Here is a 19,997-nt window from a genome sequence, read left to right as displayed (position 1 = left end):
ATTTCTTTTTTTTTTTTTTCAAATTTCTTTTATTGATCAAACATAATACAGTCATCACACAAAATATGCAGTAGAACACAAATCAAAAATGCAGATCACATGAAACATCTGGGGATAACGCCAGTAACCACGTTATCAGACCAGTAACAGATAATTAGAGTTCCATAAAAAATGACACGGTATCAACTGGTGTAGCAGTAAGTCCCATGATAGCAAACCATGGGGTAAATGATATGTAAAAGGAAGTGATGCACACATATGCAACAGGGGTAACCACTTCACAAGTACCAGACAGAGACGATCAGGTAAAGTCCAGATCGGGTAGGGAGGGCGAGTGGGACACGGGGGGGGGTGGCAGGAAGGGGGGGGTACATGAAGGGATAGGAGACGACAGGGGAGCAGAGGAGAGGACGGAGTAGAGAGACTCAACAGCGGGTGGAGGAGGCGAGGAAGCTCGGCCAGTAGGAGACGGCCAGAGTCGTCCCGAGCGGGTGACCACCGCCCAGGTCAGTCCGTGGGCGAACCAGCGACCCCACCCAGGGCCATGCCCTCCGCAGACACGACAAAAGAGTTCCAGCATGCCCAGGTTTTGGAGTATTGCTCCCTTCTACCTTGAGCCGTAAGAACCAGGTCCTCCAGCTCATTAAGCCATTTGACTCTACGCAGCCAGAGAGAGACCCTTGGGGGTGACGTGCTCTTCCAACATAGAGCTATACATGATTTAGCTGCATCCATCAGGTGCCTAAGCACCGAGCGTTTGTAGCGCTTAGGAGCAATGCCAGTGCAGTGCAGCAAGAAGAAGGCCGGGTCATCCGGGATGACGCGTTCCGTCATCAGCTGGGAGATCCGACGGACCTCCGACCAGAAGCCCCGGATCAGGGGGCAGTTCCAGAAAACGTGGGACAGGGTGCCCCTATCCTGCAGACAACGCCAGCACCGATCAGTCGCCTCCGGGAAGATACGGCTCAGTTTGTCTGGAGTATAGTACCAGTGCATGAGGATTTTGTAATTGCTTTCTTGGATGCGGGTGCAGATTGAAGACTTAAGAGAAAATCTGATCACGTTGCGCCTCTCTGAGTCAGTAAATGTCTTCTGAAGCTCTCTTTCCCATTTGAAGATGCCCGGAAGGACAAAGTCCTCTGGCGGCACGGAGAGGAGTTCGTACATCAGTGAAAGAGCATGGGGCAGAGCTCCCCTCGATACCAGTACTTGCTCCAGCGGGGTGTGGTCTCTTCCGAACCTCGTCGGGGGCCCCAGTCCTCTCAGAAAGTGGAGAAGCTGTAATGCCTGCCACCGAGTCAAGCGAAAGCGTCCCGTTATTGACGTCAACTGGGACAGAGACACCCACTCACGGCCCTCACAGAAGTGTGAGACCTGGAAAGCCCCTTCTGTCAATAGAGCGGCAAATCTATCTCCTGCACAACCCGGGGGGAACCGCGGGTTCCCCAAAATCGGGAACAGCGGGGAGTGACTATCTGCTAGACCCTTGGAGGCCACCACCACCGCACACGTCCTAAGGGTCGGGCCCAAGGTGGGATGACGTCTCGCTTCGACTGGAAGGTCCTTCAGAATCAGGGGTGCCCTGGGCAGACAGAACGGAAACAAGGAGGCCTCCAGACTCACCCACTGCTTCAGGTCGGCGTGTCTCGCCCAGTCCACCCACCTTGCCAGATGTGCCGCCTGATAGTAGCGGCGGATATCGTGGAGGGCAACACCCCCGTGTCGCTTGGGTAGGACCAGGAGTCTGCGGGCCAGGCGAGGCCTTCTACCGGCCCAGACAAAACGTGTGAAGACAGAGTCGACCTTCCCAAAAAAGGACGCCGGAATGTGTACCGGGAGCGTCTGAAATAAATAGAGGAGTTTCGGCAGGACTGACATTTTCAAAATGTTGCATCGGCCAAACCATGAGTGGAAGCCCTTAGACCATTTGTCAAGCAGAGTGCGAATCAGCGAAAGGAGGGGCGGGAAGTTCAATCTGAACAGATCTGCCGGATCCGGGGAAAGCCAGGTGCCCAAGTATCGGAGTCCCTCCGTGGCCCAGCGGAATGGAAAGTCGCTGGCCAACAAATCTCGCAGAGCCGGTGGCAGGGCCACCCCCATGATCTCCGACTTGGAAAAATTAATTTTCAGGTTGGATAGGGCCCCGTACGTCTCAAATTCCCTCAGGAGACAGGGCAACGAGATTAAGGGTTGGGCGAGTGAAAAGAGGAGGTCATCCGCGTAGGCGGACACCTTGCAAGTGGAGGCTCCCACCTGTATCCCTGAGATGTTCGGGTTTGCGCGGACCCTAACCAGAAAGGGTTCAAGGGAGAGGGCAAATAGCAAGGGCGAGAGGGGGCAACCCTGCCGGGTTCCATTGAAGATGCGGATCGGGTCCGATAGGACCCCGTTCGCCTTCACCCTAGCCCCCGGACTGGTATAGACCCCCTGAATCCAGGCCATCATCCGTTGACCAATGCCGAAGCGGCGCAGGATCTCGAACATGTAGGGCCAACTGACCCGGTCGAACGCCTTCTCGGCGTCGGTGCTCAGGAAGATAGAAGGCGTGTGGCCAACACGAGCTCGATGGATCAGGTCAATGACCTTGGTCGTGTTGTCCCTCGCCTCCCGTGTGGGGACAAAGCCCACCTGGTCCCAATGGATCAGGCTCGGTAAAAAGGACTGGAGGCGAAGGGCAAGAAGTTTCGTAAAAAACTTCAAGTCCGCATTGAGCAGCGAGATCGGGCGGTAACTGCCGCACGCCGAGGGGTCCTTCCCTTCCTTGGGAATGACCGAGATATGAGCACTCAGTGTTTCCTCACGGAACTGGCAGGTGCGGCCCACCGCATTAAAAAGCCGTAACAAATGGGGCGCCAACACGGCATGAAGTGTCTGGTAATAGGCGACTGTAAAGCCGTCCGGGCCAGGTGCCTTGCCCTTAGATTAATCTTAATTTCATCCATCCAAAGAATGCTTTTCCAGAACTGGTCTGGCTTTTTTAGATGTTTTTTGGCAAAGCCTAATCTGGCTTTTCTATTCTTCAGGCTTATGAATGGTTTGCACCTTGTGGTGAACCCCCTGTATTTGCTCTCATGAAACCTTCTCTTGATTGTAGACTTTGACAATGATACCCCCCCCCCCCTCCTGGAGAGCGTCCTTCGCTTGTCTGGATGTTGTGAATGGGTTTTTCTTTACCAATCATCCACCACTGTTGTCTTCCGCAAATGCCCAGACCTTTTCATGTTGCTGAGCTCAGCAGTGCATTCTTCTTTCCTCAGAATGTACAAAACTGTTGATTTGGCCACTCCTGGCCACTTACTGCAATCTCACTTATGGATTTGTTTCCTTTTTATATCCTTACAATGGCCTGTTTCACTTGCATGGACATCTCCTTTGAACGCATGATGTAGGTGAACAAGAATAGATTCAAAAAGCAAAAATCACACTTACACTTCAGACCTTTTACCTGCCTAATTCATGAAGAAATAACGAAGCAGTAGCCCACATCTGGCCATGAAACAGCTTTTGATTCAATTGTCCAATTACTTTTGGTCCCTTGAAAAAGGAGGGATGGCTATTCTTAAGAGCTGTAATTCCTAAACCCCTTCTCCAATTAAAATGTACATACCTCCAAATTAAACCCAAGAGTATGCACTTTTAGCCCAGATCCATTATATAACTATAGCTTGAATATATTTTGGTAAATACCTGAAAAAAACTAAAATTGTGCCTGTGTCCAAATATGTATATGTACCTAACTATGCAGGTTCTGTTTTATGCTTTGCAGTGCAATATAATGGCTGTGCTATTTAGCTAATGTCCCAATTACTCTTACCGTTACTCTCAGAGTTGTATAAAGTATTCGAAAACCATACTTGAGTAAAAGTACAGGTGCTCGATCAAAAAGTGACTTGAGTAGAAGTGGAAGTGCTCAATCAAAAAGGGACTTGAGTAGAAGTACTAAAGTATTCAACATTTTTTTGTACTTCAGTATTGCAAGTAGTTTTTTTTTTAATTTTGCTACTCAAGTACTGAAAGTAAAAGTACCAGTAGTTTTGAAAAAAAAATGCTACTCAAGTACTGAAAGTAAAAGTACAAGTACTGTGTTATGTAGTTATTAAAGAAAGAAGTCAAAAGTTTGAACATCATATTGTTTTTTATTATTTCTATTGCAGATTTTATTTATACATACAGTAGCATTTCTTTTCGTATGCGCTGATAATACACATGTTTTGAGCTTCATTAAACCTGCCATCTACTGTTCTGGCAGTGGTAATTTTTATAATTGTAACGAGTAACTATGCAGCACAAAAAAAAAATGTTGGAGTAGAAGTATTGAAATCATTGAAAAAATGTAGTGAAGTAAAAGTGGAAGTAGGAGAAAAAAATTCTACTCTAGGAAAGTACAGATACCGCCTTTCGGTACTTAAGTACAGTAGCGAAGTAGTTCTAATTAGTTACTATACATCTCTGGTTACTCTTACTGTTTCAGCAACTTGAACTACCATGCGCATGGCAATGGATATAGTGCAGTAAGGAGCATTGCAATACCATTCATTGTGAATGATACCCCAAAGCATTTTACAGTAATGGTCAATGCACACGCATTACAATAATTGTCTTGTGTAAAGTAACTTGTTTCATATGATCTGAGATTGATTCTAATAGATGTGAATAGATTGTTTTATGGGTGTACACTCGGAGGATGACTCTTTGGAGCACCTTCATCTGTTGATTATCGGACCAATTGGATTGCATACTTTGCTGTTTTGGTTAAGGACCTGGGTGTACTGATACATCCCTTCCATAGATGGTTGGATTCAACTCTAGACCAGAATAAGTTTACATTTTGGTATTTATACATTATTTCTTGCTTCTGAAGTTCACACTTCTTGCGTGAAAAAAACTGGAGGACTATTTTGGAAAATCAGTAGAGTTTGGGCTACCACCTTTATGTCCCTCTGATATTCCCTTCTGGAATTGAGAATTTCTACTCCAGCGAACTGTACGGAGAGTTTTCATTTTGATAAGAGAATATTTTTAATTCAGTCTCATAGATTTCATAAGGTCTTTTTGCGCTTGCAAGCGAGGTGCTTAATTCGATGTTTCATCAGCAGCGGTTATCCATTGCACAGATTAGATGGATTTTCAGTCATATCAGATACCTCTACCTGTTGCAAATTTGCTACCTCTTGAGGGTCTGTGTCTAGTTAATGCACAGGTCTTTTCTGAGACATGTTGCTATGTTTGTGTGCAGTCACATTCATATAGGAAGTGGTAGATCCAAGTTCCAACATCCCTGAATATACCATGCATTTTCACAAACATTCAAAATATGGGGCTTTTCATGCACTATTTAATACATACTGTAGACAGGAATTTGTTTAAATGAATACTGTTTTTGTGATTAATACATCTAGATTATAATATTCACACAAAAATGGCTAATATTCCTATCGTATACAATTACCAATTCAATTCCCACATATATACATCAAAATGTCCATTGAATGATATGCAGGTTCAATATGTGGGAACAACCCAATGCATTTCACATGAACTTCTTCCTCAGGGGCTTGAAAGGGAATAGAGAATCGCGGATTCAATACTTATCAGCCAAATAGGTAAAGAGTATTAGAGTAAAAGCAATTCCAGTTAGACAAACAGGCTATCACAGGTAGTCGCTGAGCAGGGTGCAAAGCTCACAAGGAGAGTGACTAAGGCCAGATAGTAGTGTGTACCTGGTACTAGACCAGCTTTATGTTTCGTAATAGAAAGGCAGGAAACATAAGGCTTGTCCTTGTGGGGTCTGTGCCCTCCTTTGCAACTACCTATGATAGCCTGTTTGTCTGACTGGAATTTCATTAACTATATCTAATTGACTGATAAGTATGGTATTCAACATTCTCTAATTGCCCTCATGCTCCTGATGAAGTAGTTTATCATATGGTGAAATTGCATATCATGGACATACAATGAACATACTGATCTATGTGTGGTAATGTGGGGAAAATTAGTTGGTGATTGTACACAATTGGAATATCAGCCATCATTTTTAATGTGAATATTTTAATCTTGATATATTATTAAAAAAAAAATATATATATATATATATATTTTTTTTATTCTTTTTTTTAACTTACATACATGTCTATGTGGTATATAGTGTCAGTGAAAAGTCTCATTTGGCAAATGTTGGCATAAATGAGTGCAGTCACAGGTTTGCAGAAAACAGATGTTTGTGCAAGGCAGAAATCAAACACATTACAACAATATCAGTAGCAGGGATACATCAAGAACAGTTCTTGTAGTTCTACTAATACACAGAAAACTCCAATACATGCACAGCTTTCCAAAATGTGCAAAAATGTGATTCTAAAGCCCCATGTACACAGGTATTTTATGCCCCTGGGCATCGGGGTTTAGAGTTTAGCTGGGGGCAGAGGTCCAGCCCCGCTGCCCGCATCCGGTCAAACTCTATGAGAGACTGACAGCTGCTGTGGTTGAACGGTGAACCAAGTTGCTTGAACAATTAGGGCAGTGTATGCCAAGGGATTAATGCCCAAAACTCATGCTTTTAGCTTCTGCTCATAGCTAAACGCCAGAGCCCTATGCACAGGGCTAAATGCCCAGTATGCATGGGGCCTAATGATTGGGAACATTCCAAGGGCACAAAATTAAACAGGCTCCTGTGGGATCACATAATGTTCTTCCTTGTACAGAATGACAAGAGTATAAAATATAGGCAGATTCCCAGAACAAATTATCAGAATCTCTTAGAATATACTGTACATTTCAGAAAAGGAAACACAAGAAATATTTCCCCTATTGAACAAAGGCCTGACAGGCAGAACAGAAACCAAACCCACAAGCTCAACAATAACTGATATGGCTATACAGAAGTAGATAGTTAAATGTTTTCTGATTTGTAACTTACTAATTCTTTGTTCTGTAGATAAGGCTCCTTGTTTCCAAAGCTTTCTTTTCTCATTTAGTCATGAAGCTAGTTAAAGAGACTGATAAAGTAGGATCACCGAATGCAGGATTTTACCAGCATCTTTGATTGGAAATGATGAAGGTAGTGTTGTGGATTACAACAGGCTTGGTATTGTCATTAACAAGGAGAAAGCATTTTGTTTGAAAAAAAAAATCATATTTGTAAAAACATTTAAAATAAATCAGATAAACTGTAGTATCTTATTTCAAAAGCTGTCTGCTTATTCTGGCTGCTGGAAATGTAATTCCTAGATACTGGGAATCCAATCTCTGCCCCTACTATGTAATCCATATGTATCCATACAACATTATGACAGGTACTCTTCATAAGTCGACGTAAGGGCCAGCTGGATCATCTTCTTGAGTTTAGTGCACTTTTTTTACATTAACTCTTGCATATGTCAGAACTGATGAAATGAGGAGACTGTGTACTCTGCCCCCCCCCCCCCCGGGGCCAATCACCCAGTCCTTCCTCCTCTCCTTACTTCTAATTTCCTTTCTTATTAATGCCCCCTCGTTTGCCTGTGTTTCCCACTTCTGCTCTTCTTCCACTTTCCTTACAGTGGGGATCGAAAGTTTGGGCACCCCAGGTAAAAATTTGTATTAATGTGCATAAAGAAGCCAAGGAAAGATAGAAAAATCTACAAAAGGCATCAAATTACAGATTAGACATTCTTATACTATGTAAACAAAAGTTAGATTTTATTTCCATCATTGACACTTTCAAAATTGCAGAAAACAAAAAAATGGCATCTGCAAAAGTTTGGGCACCGTGCAGAATTTATAGCATGCACTGCCCCCTTTGCAAGGCTGAGACCTGCCAGTGTCATGGATTGTTCTCAATCATCGTCTGGGAAGACCAGGTGATGTCAATCTCAAAGGTTTTAAATGCCCAGACTCATCTGACCTTGCCCCAACAATCAGCACCATGGGATCTTCTAAGCAGTTGTCTAGAAAACTGAAACTGAAAATAGTTGACGCTCACAAAGCTGGAGAAGGCTATAAGAAGATAGAAAAGTGTTCTCAGATGTCAATATCCTCTGTTCGGAATGTAATTAAGAAATGGCTGTCATCAGGAACAGTGGAAGTTAAAGCAAGATCTGGAAGACCAAGAAAAATATCAGACAGAGCAGCTTGCAGGATTGTGAAAAAACTGAATTCAAAACAATTCAAAACCCACGTTTGACTGCACGATCCCTCCAGAAAGATCTGGCACACACTGGAGTTTTGGTACACTATTCCGCTATAAAGAGATACTTGTACAAATATGGTCTTCATGGAAGAGTCATCAGAAGAAAACCTCTTCTACGTCCTCACCACAAAAATCAGCATTTGAACTTTGCAAATGAACATATAGACAAGCCTGATGCATTTTGGAAACAAGTTCTGTGGACCGATGAGGTTAAAACTGAACTTTCTGGCCGGAATGTACGTTTGGAGAAGAAGGGGCACAGAATTTAATGAAAAGAACCTCTGTCCAACTGTGAAGCATGGGGGTGGATCAATCAAGCTTTGGGGTTGTATTGCAGCCAGTGGCACAGGGAACATCTCACGAGTAGAAGGAAAAATTGATTCAATAAAATTTCAGCAAATTTTGGATGGTAACTTGATGCCATCTGTGAAAAAGCTGAAGTTAAAGAGAGGATGGCTTCTACAAATGGATAATGATCCTAAATACACCTCAAAATCCACGGGGGATTACATCAAGAGGCGTAAACTGAAGGTTTTGCCATGGCCTTCACAATCTCCTGACCTCAACATAATTAAAAATCTTTGGATAGACCTTAAAAGAGCAGTGCGTTACAGACAGCCCAGAAATCTCAAAGAACTGGAAGACATTTGTAAGGAAGAATGGGCAAAGATACCTCAAACAAGAATTGAAAGACTCTTGGCTGGCTACAAAAAGCATTTACAAGCTGTGATACTTGCCAAAGGGGGCAGTACAAGATATTAACTCTGCAGGGTGCCCAAACTTTTGCAGACGCCATTTTTTTTGTTTTCTGTTATTTTGAAAGTGTAAATGATGGAAATAAAATCTAACTTGAGTTGACATATTATAAGAATGTCTAATCTGTAATTTGATGCATTTTGGAGATTTTTCCATCTTTCCTTGGCTTCTTTATGCACATTAATACAAATTTTTACCTGGGGTGCCCAAACTTTCGATCCCCACTGTACACTAAACCGACAAAAACTCAAATTGAAAATGCAATATAAATATGCACAGTTATGTGACTTCCACTGAGCTAAGGACCTGCCACAACAAACCAAGATAGCTATATCTTGTACTATATCCCCAAATTTTACATGGATGGCACCCCAAGATTCCACTATATGGGATCTGAATAATATTGATGGTGATTGTATGATTTCTGTGCCCTGACATTGTATTGCGACTGTGTGGTATACTTTATCAGAAACATGTAGCTTGGAATGCTTTTCTGTAACTGTATTGCCTTTGTGAAAGCAATACACCTTTATTCTACAAAACTGAAACTGAAACTGGGTCTATGTTGGTATAGCAAATTTGTTTTAGCATACAGTAAATCGATGCATGCAGTACTAATGAGTACTGTCTAAACCTTCAAGAAGGGGGTACATCCTAGAAGCTTGTCCTGAATATCTGGATGTGCAAATAAAAAAATTATCAAGGACAGCACTCAATTATTTTTGTAACATGTGTGCTAACACTACTGCAATCACCAAAAACAACCAATGTGTTGATTACATAAATAATATACATATGTACATATTTAAACATGTTTGTTAAATAGGACATTAATAGGGGATTCCATGGTGAATTATGCCTCTTTATATTTGTATGCCACCATTGAAGTATAGCAGAATTCCTATTTACTCACCATGCTCATATGCAGGTCCTTTAAAGTGTTACTAAACCCAGGACCCTGCATTCACTATATCTGGTCTCTCGCAGTTCACAGAACATGGAAATGCAATAGTTTTAATAAATATAAACTTCTAAACCTCTGTACTGTTTTACTGAAGTAGTTATTTTTAGCTTGACTCTATGATGTTAGAGAGTTTTATAGTGACTTATATATGCAGCTTTATATTACCTTGATTGAGTCACAGGGATGTTGCTGTGAAGAGTCCATGTCTGTGCAGCTTTCATAATATGTTTTGTATTAAGCAGTAAATGCATGCTCTTTGCCATCCTGACTCCGTTTTGCATTATTGATTCTAACTTTGCACCTGCTTAGTAAACTACAAGTTGCAGTTGCTCTCTGTCTGAACTTTTATCTGATTATCCATCCTGTTACACTGGTTATATCCTGTTTCCTGTGAGAAATTAGTCCATACAGCAGATTACAGGTTGATCACAGCACATGCAATTCTTAAAACTTTCTTAGAGTGGTCAATACTGACTTGCTGCTTACCACATTTTTGATTTTCAGCACTTATTAGCTACTAATTGTGAAAGTGAGCCTCAACACTGGCCATTCAACGAGAGCACAAAAGAGTTTAAAAATGTCAAGAGAGATTGCAAATTCCAGTTTCACTGCTGAAGGACACTTTTGTCATTTTCCTATGTCATCCTAATAAACACAGAAATAAATGTGGCAGGTATTACCATTGACAATATGTATACATCACAAAGTAAATATACTTTATTAAGTTAAAGGATGCAATAACTTAAGGGCTGGCCTATTGTGTGCTAAGTGGTGACAATTTTTCTTTTCCAAACTAAAATTGTTTTGCTGAGTGGCAAACAAGTGTGTGTAATTTGCCAGTATGTCTCCAATGAAAAGCAAGCCTTTTTACGTATCTCAATGGAAATGCTACATAAACCTTGATAAGTGGAGGGTGGCGTCATTTAATCAGATTGGATTTCCTATACACCTGTGTAAACAAACACACCCATGTGCAAACCGTCTATTATCAAAGCCAATAGAGCAGCCTTATTTGTTCTCTCTTTTTTTCCTTACATTAAAAGGTTCATTGTATATAATCAATTAAATATGTCACATTAATATTCCAATTGTAAATACCAAGAAAATTCAAAGTGCCTGTCATTGATAAGTACACATTCTTATATGAAAAGAAAGAACATAAATAAATTAGGTCATTTAATGTTGAGCTACGATAAATTTCCTTATAAAAACATCCCTTTATACTGTAATATCAAGTTTTAATGTTCCCTGTGTTTCCATCCAGACCTTGAAGACCTCTTTTATGTCATCTTCATATTCCAAGAATAACAGTTTATGACACAGCTAATATGAAAATAAAACAGACACTGTGTCCATTTGGCTCGTGCTGGTATTTTTTCTAAGTCTCTGTGTAAATCTTTTTTTTTTAATGTAACAGAAGGGATTTTTCAGTGTATACCTGTAATTTCCAATTTACAATAAAGTAATTTTCCACCCTTTTGGGTATTTCCTTTAAGAGTGAAATAAAAGGTTTGATTATTTAGTGGGGCTTTTTCAGGCTTGCATTTGTGACGCAGTTTTTAAAGCATATTTATTGGGTACAAGGACTGTGGCAATCTTCACAATGTACACAGTAAGAAGGCTTGTTTACTCCCCTTCCACTGTCAGCACCACACTCACAATTCAGCACAGCATAATGCATGCATCACCTAAATATTCCTTTGCAAGCCCACTCTGACCCCCCCCTGGGAATTAAAAAAAATCTACGGTCCTGGAGTTAACAGGGGAGTGCAGGATAGCTTAGGAAATACCCATGGGCCTCTACTAGATGTTGAAATTGCAAAGATAACTTCAAGGACACTGATAATGTAGAGCTGCTAGGCCACCCTTGAGAACCTGGGAAAGGAACCACGTCTATGGGTGGTGCCCTAAGTGTCACATTTTAAAAATAGTGTGTGGTTTGGTTGCGCTCTCCTGCTGAAGGGTCCACTGAGAGGGGACATAATTCTCTGGCTCGAGCATATAACAACACATTTCACATGGTACTGCCCAAAACTGGCAGCCTAAACTGTAGCATTCACATGGTACTGCCCAAAACTGGCAACCTAAACTGTAGAATTCCTCATCTGGAGGAAAGGACCAGGTTGCACCCAGGCTCTGGGCTGAAACTAGAAACAACTTAAACCTTCCACATCCACAAATTTAGCCCTTTGTTTCTGCACTTCCGCAGAATAGTCAGGGAATAAGGAAACCTTGGCGTTGTCAACAGCTATCTGCCCTTGCATTCCTCTGGCTTTAGACAAGATAGTATCCCTGTCTTTATAATTAAGGAGTTTGAAGATAAAAGTGCGAGGAGGGGCACCCGGTGGAAGGGGGGCATAGGTACACGGTGAGCCCTCTCCACCGAGAACATGGGGATGAAGGAGTCCTGCCCAAACGTTGCCACCAGCCAGTGTTCAATAAAGGCGACTGGATTCTTCGTTCAATAAAGGCAACTGGATTCTTCCTACTTAAACCTTTTATACGCTGTTTCCATCATACACACTATAGTCATGTGTGTAGCCGTATCACTTTGTTAGGATGGATTTAGGTTAATCTGTTCTCTTGGGCAAAATCTCCAGGATTATGGATCTTTTTACAGAGAAAGCAAATGGCACTGGAAAGAAGTGGGTTATCCTTAGAATCCATTAAAGTGTTACTAAACCCACAACAGTAAAATCAGTGTGTATATGCAGTAAAGCATGCTTGTTATACTCACTATGGAACCTAAGGGGTTATCCTCTGCATTGTGTAAAAAGGCTGTTTGATCCTGTATGCACAGATCCTCCTCTTCTGCCACTGACTCCAAAACATGTCCGGATAAGACAGAGCCTTTAGAGTCAGGCTGCATATGCTCAGTTAGATGTGTATTGCTAGAGGTTTTTTTCTTGGGAGAATGCATGTGATCAGCACTGTTCAGACAGAGGGTCAGGAGCCTTGCCGCCTCAAAGGACAGCTCAGTGCAGCATGAAAACTCCTCCTATAAGCTTCACCATGAACTGATAGAAATCACAAGACTGCTATACACTGCTGATGAGATAAGGTATTTAGCAGTTTATATTTACTAAAATATTTGCCTTTCCATGAGCTGCATACTGTGGTAGACCAGATATAGTGAATGCAGGGTCCTGGGTTTAGTAACACTTTAAGGAGTGTAATGTGTGTCCTAAAGCCCCGTACACACACGCAGATCGTCGTCATACAAATGTTCGTCTTTTCTCCCCGGGATGTCGGTGTCTGTTGAAAAGTGCAAAGACAGCACAAGGACAGCACAAGAATTTTGTCCGCAGACTTCAGCTGACTGCAGAAGTGATGTCATGTAATGGTTAACTTTCCCTGTGTTTTTTATTTTCTGAGCATGCCCAGTCTTGCAAATCTGCGGTCTGTCGGCTGATTTCTGTACTGACAGGCGAACAATCGTCCGTTCTGGTGTCTGCAGACAAAAATTTTCATGTTTGCAAGAAAGACTCTTGTCCGCGGATTGTGTGCAGACATCTGTCGGAGGCACCATACTAACACGCATACAATCGGCAGATCTTTCGTCCGCCGACGTTTGTATGACGACGATCTGCGTGTGTGTACGGGGCTTTAGAGTCCCTGTGTGCCGCCCCATCTATACTTCCGGGGCATACTATTAAAAAAAAAAGGTGGCAATTGCTGGCCTGTGGCAGTGAGTAAAAGGTTAATGCCTTTGGTTGTGCATTGCGTTACATTACAACAAGAAAAGCAAGAAATGTGTTTTTCTTTTTTTCCAATGTGATAAATATCTATGCGAAAAAATAAATCACCCCCCCTTACTCCTTCAGACTGGCTTAGGTGTATTCCAGCTGGCAGCTGTTAGTAAATGCATCTCATAGAGGCTAAGGGAAGAACGTGTATTTGGCTTTACTAAGGTACTGCAGATTAACATGTTTGCACAGCAACCATACCTTGCTAATAATGATGATTGAATCCTACTGACACTAATGCCATTTTAACATTTAAGCACATTGAAAATTGTATATGGAAAAAACAACTACACATTATATGGCAACAGATATCTCTGGCTACATATTTCAAACAATAATGGACTATTAGAATTAGGGTCAGTTAGGGTCACCACATCTAAATGCAAGTTGCCACAAAAGATAATAAACTTTTAATTTATATTACCAGCTTCCAAAGGAAAGATATATTTAAAAATGATTATACAGTTGTAAGAATAAAACTTTGGTACTGTAGGCCAAATTACAGATGATGTCTAGTGGATATAAGGGTAATACCTATTGGTTCATGGAATGGGAATGGGGGGCATAGCAACATTATTGTGAGCATGGTGAAACAGAAATAGGATTTAATTAACCACTTTGTGATCACAGTCTTCCCCCCACCCCCCACCAGCTCTGGACCGGATTAGGCATGCATGGAAAAAGTAGTTACATTTACTACATCATTAAGTGGGTAAAATTAATGTTAAATGTGGGTGTATGTATCTCTCACTTCTCCACCTTTTTTATGAAGGTCCATCAGATTGCCCCTGAAAAAAAGGAAGTCTCGAAATGCATCGAGCATTGGGCATGATGATATCCATATAAAAAACATCTATTTACCCCCTTTTGTTTTGGGGATGTATTTCAAACAATTATCTGCTCTATGTAAGATATATGGATTTCATTTGGCTTTGGTTCCATTATTTATGCGGGCTATGTGATTTTTTGTCCTGTGTCAATGGATTTTGTCTCTATTCTTTGGAACAATAAAGTTTAGGTATACTTTTTTTAAATGATTCCGGTGCCCTTAAAATCCCTACCACCAATGTACATTCACCTCAATAGTCTCTTTCTGTGCAGCAGTGTACACCTCTATAACTCACTTGTTGATATGCAAGATACAAAGCAGTAGGGGCAGGATGTCTCCAGATAATTTTAACCTGGAAGTAGGCATAGGCTCTCCTCCAAACATCTGTGATGTTGAATTTAGGCCTAGAGTTTAGTTAAAGGCCTTTTAAACAAATAATATGATTTACATTTAAGCAAATTAAAATCAATGCAAAATCCATACAGGTCTTGCTCACTATAAGTAAACTTAGTACATTCATCTGGACTTTATTTTTGTATGAATTTATAGATTGAGTTCAATTATTCTGATGTCATGGTTATCAGCTAAGAGAAACAATATCATTCGTAAGCATAGGTCTCTTTTCCGTAAATCACGTATGCTTTGGTAACACTGTAAGTTGGTCTCTCCCTCTTTAGAAAATAAAGACACTTATTTTATATGTACATTTTATTGCATCTACAACAGCCAAGAACCCTGTTAATTCAGGTGCAGTATATCTCAGTATACATTATAAGTTTTCCACTGCCATGGTTACTGCTGCTCCTTCCTGAAAAGGCATATGTGTTTTTAATATGATTTCTCGGCAGAATTTCACAGGAAAATGGGAAAATCCCAAGTTCCAGCTAAACGGGACATAATGTTTATTTTATATTTGAGAAATTATACTTCTCCACCCAGAAACCCTGTATTTCTCTGTAAAAGCTTTCCAGTTACTGGGTTCGTTTCCCATAAAATACTGAGGTCAAATTATTTCAGTGGGTGGAACTTAATATCGTTAACATTAAGATTTTTTGAAGGTTAACACTCCATTCCAAATGACTACCATTAAATTAAATGCGGGGAAAGGAAATCTGAGAGTATTGTCTAGAATATACTTTTCATTTGAATTTAGACATACATAACACCTCAAATCAAAGAGGAATTTGAGGGCTGAAGTGGGTTCATGGTGATTTTTTTCCTATGTCCATATCAAGATGCCTGATGTACACTCTTAGTCTTGTGTAGTATGGCAGTGCAAGGAGCAATTATGATATATCAACTTCTGTAAATCATTATAACTATGTTTCAATTCACAGTGGTCTAAACAGTTAAGAAATGATTTTTGATTGGCTGTGCTAGGTTAATGAAAGCAGTTCATGAGTTGCCATACCCTCCTCACAAAGCTACCAAGAGTACTGTTGCCTGTTGTGTGCTTCATGACATCTGTATCAAAAGATGAGAACCCTGCAAGAGGACTTAGGAGAGGGAGCCAGAGCCGAGCTAGGTGTCTGCCTCCACAAGCCAGAGCACAGAACCTGGATGCCTGGTGAGGGGGACTTCTGATTGCCAACTTCTTCAAAATCTGACTTAAAACGCAAACCTTTTGCCAAGCAATGCTGAAGGCACTTGTGTGATCCAAAATAATTTGTCTCCTTCTCTCTCTCTTTCCATATATATATATATATATATATATATATATATACATACACAGTGGGAAAAATATTTATTTGATCCCCTGCAGATTTTGTAAGTTTGCCCATTTACAAAGAAATGAAGGGTCTATAATTTTTATCATAGGTATATGTTAAATGATAGAGACAGAATATCAACCAAAAATCCAGAAAAAAACAAGATACAAATGTTATAAATTGAGTTGCAGTTCAGTGAGTAAAAAAGTATTTGATCCCCAAGCAAAACATGACTTAGTACTTGGTGGAGAAACCCTTCTTGGCAAGCACAAAGGTAAGGTTTTTATTGTAGTTGGTTAAAAGTTTTGCACGCAGCTCAGCAAGGACTTTGGTCCACTCTTCTTTACAGATCTTCTCTAAACCCTTCAGGTTTATTGGCTGTTGCTTGGCAACTCTAAGTTTCAGCTCCCTCAATACATATTTTATAGAATTAAGGTCTGGAGACTGGCTAGGCCACTCTATGGCCTTAATGTGCCTCTTCTTGAGGCACTGCCTTGTTGCCTCGGCGGTATGTTTTGGGTCATTGACATGCTGGAAGACCCATCCACGACCCCTCTTCAGTGTTCTGGATCATGGAAGAAGATTCTCATCCAAGATTCTACAATACAGGGCCCCATCCATTGGCCCCTTAATGCAATAAAGTCGGCCTGTACCTTTAGCAGAGAAATAGCCCCAAATCATAATGTTTCCACATCCTGTGCTTGACTGTAGAGATGGTGTTCTTAGGGTCATAGTCTTTATTTTTCTATCTCCAAACAAGGTGAGTCAAGTTAATACCAAAGAGCTTGGTTTTAGTCTCTGAAGTTTGCCAATGAACATTATAATGATTCAGAGAAGGATTGGGAGAAAGTGCTGTGGTCAGATGAGACCAAAATTTAGCTCTTTGATGGATTGTGAGTGGGTCTTCCAGCATAATACAAATACCCAAAACATACCACCAAGTCAATCAAAGGAGTGGCTCAAGAAGGAGTACATTAACCTTCCTAGCGGTATTCCCGAGCGTGGCTCGGGATTAAATTTCAGAGCCAAAAGCGGTAGCCCCGAGCCACACTCGGGGTACCGCCAGAAGCATCGCTGGATCCTGTAAAAGAGGTTACTTACCTTGTCACCGGGATCCAGCGATGTATGCGAGCGGTATGCGGCGGCGAATCTTCCTCCCGATCCGTCTCCGTGCCCCGGCTTCCGTCTCCTGCGACGTGACGTTTGCAGGGGGGTGGAACCGGCGGCAAATTCTAATGTAAAACACACCAAACACACTGATACCATTCAAAATAAAGTAAATGCACATTACATTGCCCCCCAGTGCCCTTTCCTGCAGTTTTACTGTACTTTTTATACATATATATATATACACATATATATATATACACACACATATATATATATATATATGTGTGTATATGTATATATATATATATTGTGACAGGAAGTCAGGTAAATCTGTGGATGTAGTCACAGACAGGAGATACATTTCCACCTGGTTTAGAAAATTCACCAATTACTATAGGGTGTCGGCTGCAGAGGTAGCCAAAACTGTCTAAGGATGGCTTAAGGAAGTTGAAAGGCCTTCAGCTGTTCGGAATGAGGAAGTTAAGGCCTCTATAATTTGTCCAAAGGAAGTCTAAGAATTGCTGCCTCCTGACGCTCTGTGAGCTAGGGAGAGGAGGACAGTCAGATGTGTGCCTCCCGACGCTGTGTGAAGCCTGGGAGAAGGATTGCTGCCTCCTGACGCCGTGTGGGGAGAGGAGGACAGTCAGATGTGTGCCTCCCGACGCTGTGTGAGCATGGGAGAAGACCTCCTGGAGCGATGTGCGTTGAGGAGGGTAAAAAGTGTGAAGACTACTCAAGGTGAGGTCTTGGACTATTTCTATGTGGAAAGAAATAAATGCACTGTTTGCTATGTGAAAAGACAAGCAAAGGAATGGTTGCTATGTGAAGAGACAAGCAAATGAATGGTTCTATGTGAAGAGAAAAGCAAAGGGACATGTTCAATGTGAAGAGGAAAAGGGACATGTTCAATGGACATTTGTTGTGTGAAGAGAAAGTAAATGGACTATTGAGTGTCTGCTGTAGGATCAGCAAAGTTTGCCCAACAGTAGGTTGGAGACAGACTCCGTAGGTAGGTTCCTGTATGTGAGAAGGTAGCCGCCCAAAGTGGCAAGGATTTATTTTGTGTTTTATTTTTATTTTGATGTTTTTGAGGCTTGCACTTGTGTGAAGTAAATTGCAAGAATAAACCAAACAACTTGTTTGCAACCACTTCTCGGCTATCTCCGTGTGTAAACGCACCCCCCCAAGGGGTCATCCATACCCACCACCGAGCTAATCTCCCACAATATATATATATATATATATACACAGTATATATATATATATATATATATACATACATACTTTAACTTATTTACAGTTTTTTATTATATTATAATTTATGATTTTGTGTTTCAAACTTTATCATACCCAAGATGTTAGAAAGAAGAAGACACAGTAAAAATGTAAATAGTTGGTTTGGGCTGCTCATTCTCAAGAATTACATGCAAAATAATGGTACCGCTTTCAGCACCTAAAAACCGAAAGAATCATACCGCCAGGGGGGCTAGGGTCATGGAGTGGCCTAGCCAGTCTCCAGACCCTAATCCTATAAAAAATGTATGGGGGGAGCTGAAACTTCGAGTTGTCAAGCGACCAAGAAGTCTCAAGGATTTAGAGATGTAAAGAAGAGTGGACAAATATCTCTCCTGAGATGTGTGCAAACCTGGTAACCAACTACAAGAAATGTCTTACCTCTGTGCTTGCCTACAAGGGTTTCTCCACCAAGTACTAAGTCATGCTTTTCTTGGGGATCAAATACTTATTTCATTTACTGAACTGCAACTCAATATATAACATTTGTATCATGTGTTTTTTCTGGATTTTTGGCTTATATTCTGTCTCTATCATTTAAAATACACATATGATCAAAAATTATAGACCCTTCATTTCTTTGTAAGTGGGCAAACTTGTAAAATCTGCTTGTAATCAAATAATTATTTTCCCCACAATATACATATATATATATATATATATATATATATATATATCAATATAGTATTTTTAAAAATTATATTACCACATACTTATTAAAAATTGCTTATGTCCCTTTTTAGGCTGTATTGAAGGCAGTCTAAAACAGTGTCTCTCAACTCCGGTCCTCAGGGCACACTAACAGGCCAGATTTTAAGTATTACTTTGGGGAGATGCAGACTAGAATACTGCAATCACTAAGCAGCAAATTATATCACCTGTGATGCATTTTAGTTTTCTTGCAAACCTGGCCTGTTAGTGTGCCCTGAGGACCGGAGTTGAGAAACACTGGTCTAAAACCTGGCATCACAGATGAGCTGTCTATTTAAGATGTGGCACGGTTTGTTGTTCTTGGAGGAAGCCATCTTATTGTCCTCTGCAAGATCTTTCTCCAGAAAGTACACAATGCAGGAGTAGGTCGATTAAAGAAAGTCTCACAGGCACCGCATTCCAAAGGAATGGAACACAGGACAAAATAAGCGCTCTCAAGAGCAAATGAGAGCAGGGATTTTTAAGGTGCCAGTGACTCTAGTCAAAACATTTTAATATTCAATCATTTTATGTTTATATTTGAAAACACATATAAATGATCACATATTAAAACGATAGGACCAGTCTGTATTCAATGTCCATCGAATGAATTCAGTGCGATGAAAAATCGCAGTGTAGCAATCCCGACATGTTTCACCATTGATTTGGTTTCTTCAGGGGATGTTTTGATACATCTAAACAGGTAAGTCGAGAATGAAAAAAAGCAAGATAA

The sequence above is a fragment of the Pelophylax lessonae genome (assembly GCF_965119305.1).
Source record: "Pelophylax lessonae genome assembly, chromosome: 1".
NCBI lineage: Eukaryota > Metazoa > Chordata > Amphibia > Anura > Ranidae > Pelophylax > Pelophylax lessonae.
The sequence above is the reverse complement of the archived record's forward strand: the minus strand, read 5'-3'. Positions refer to the sequence as shown.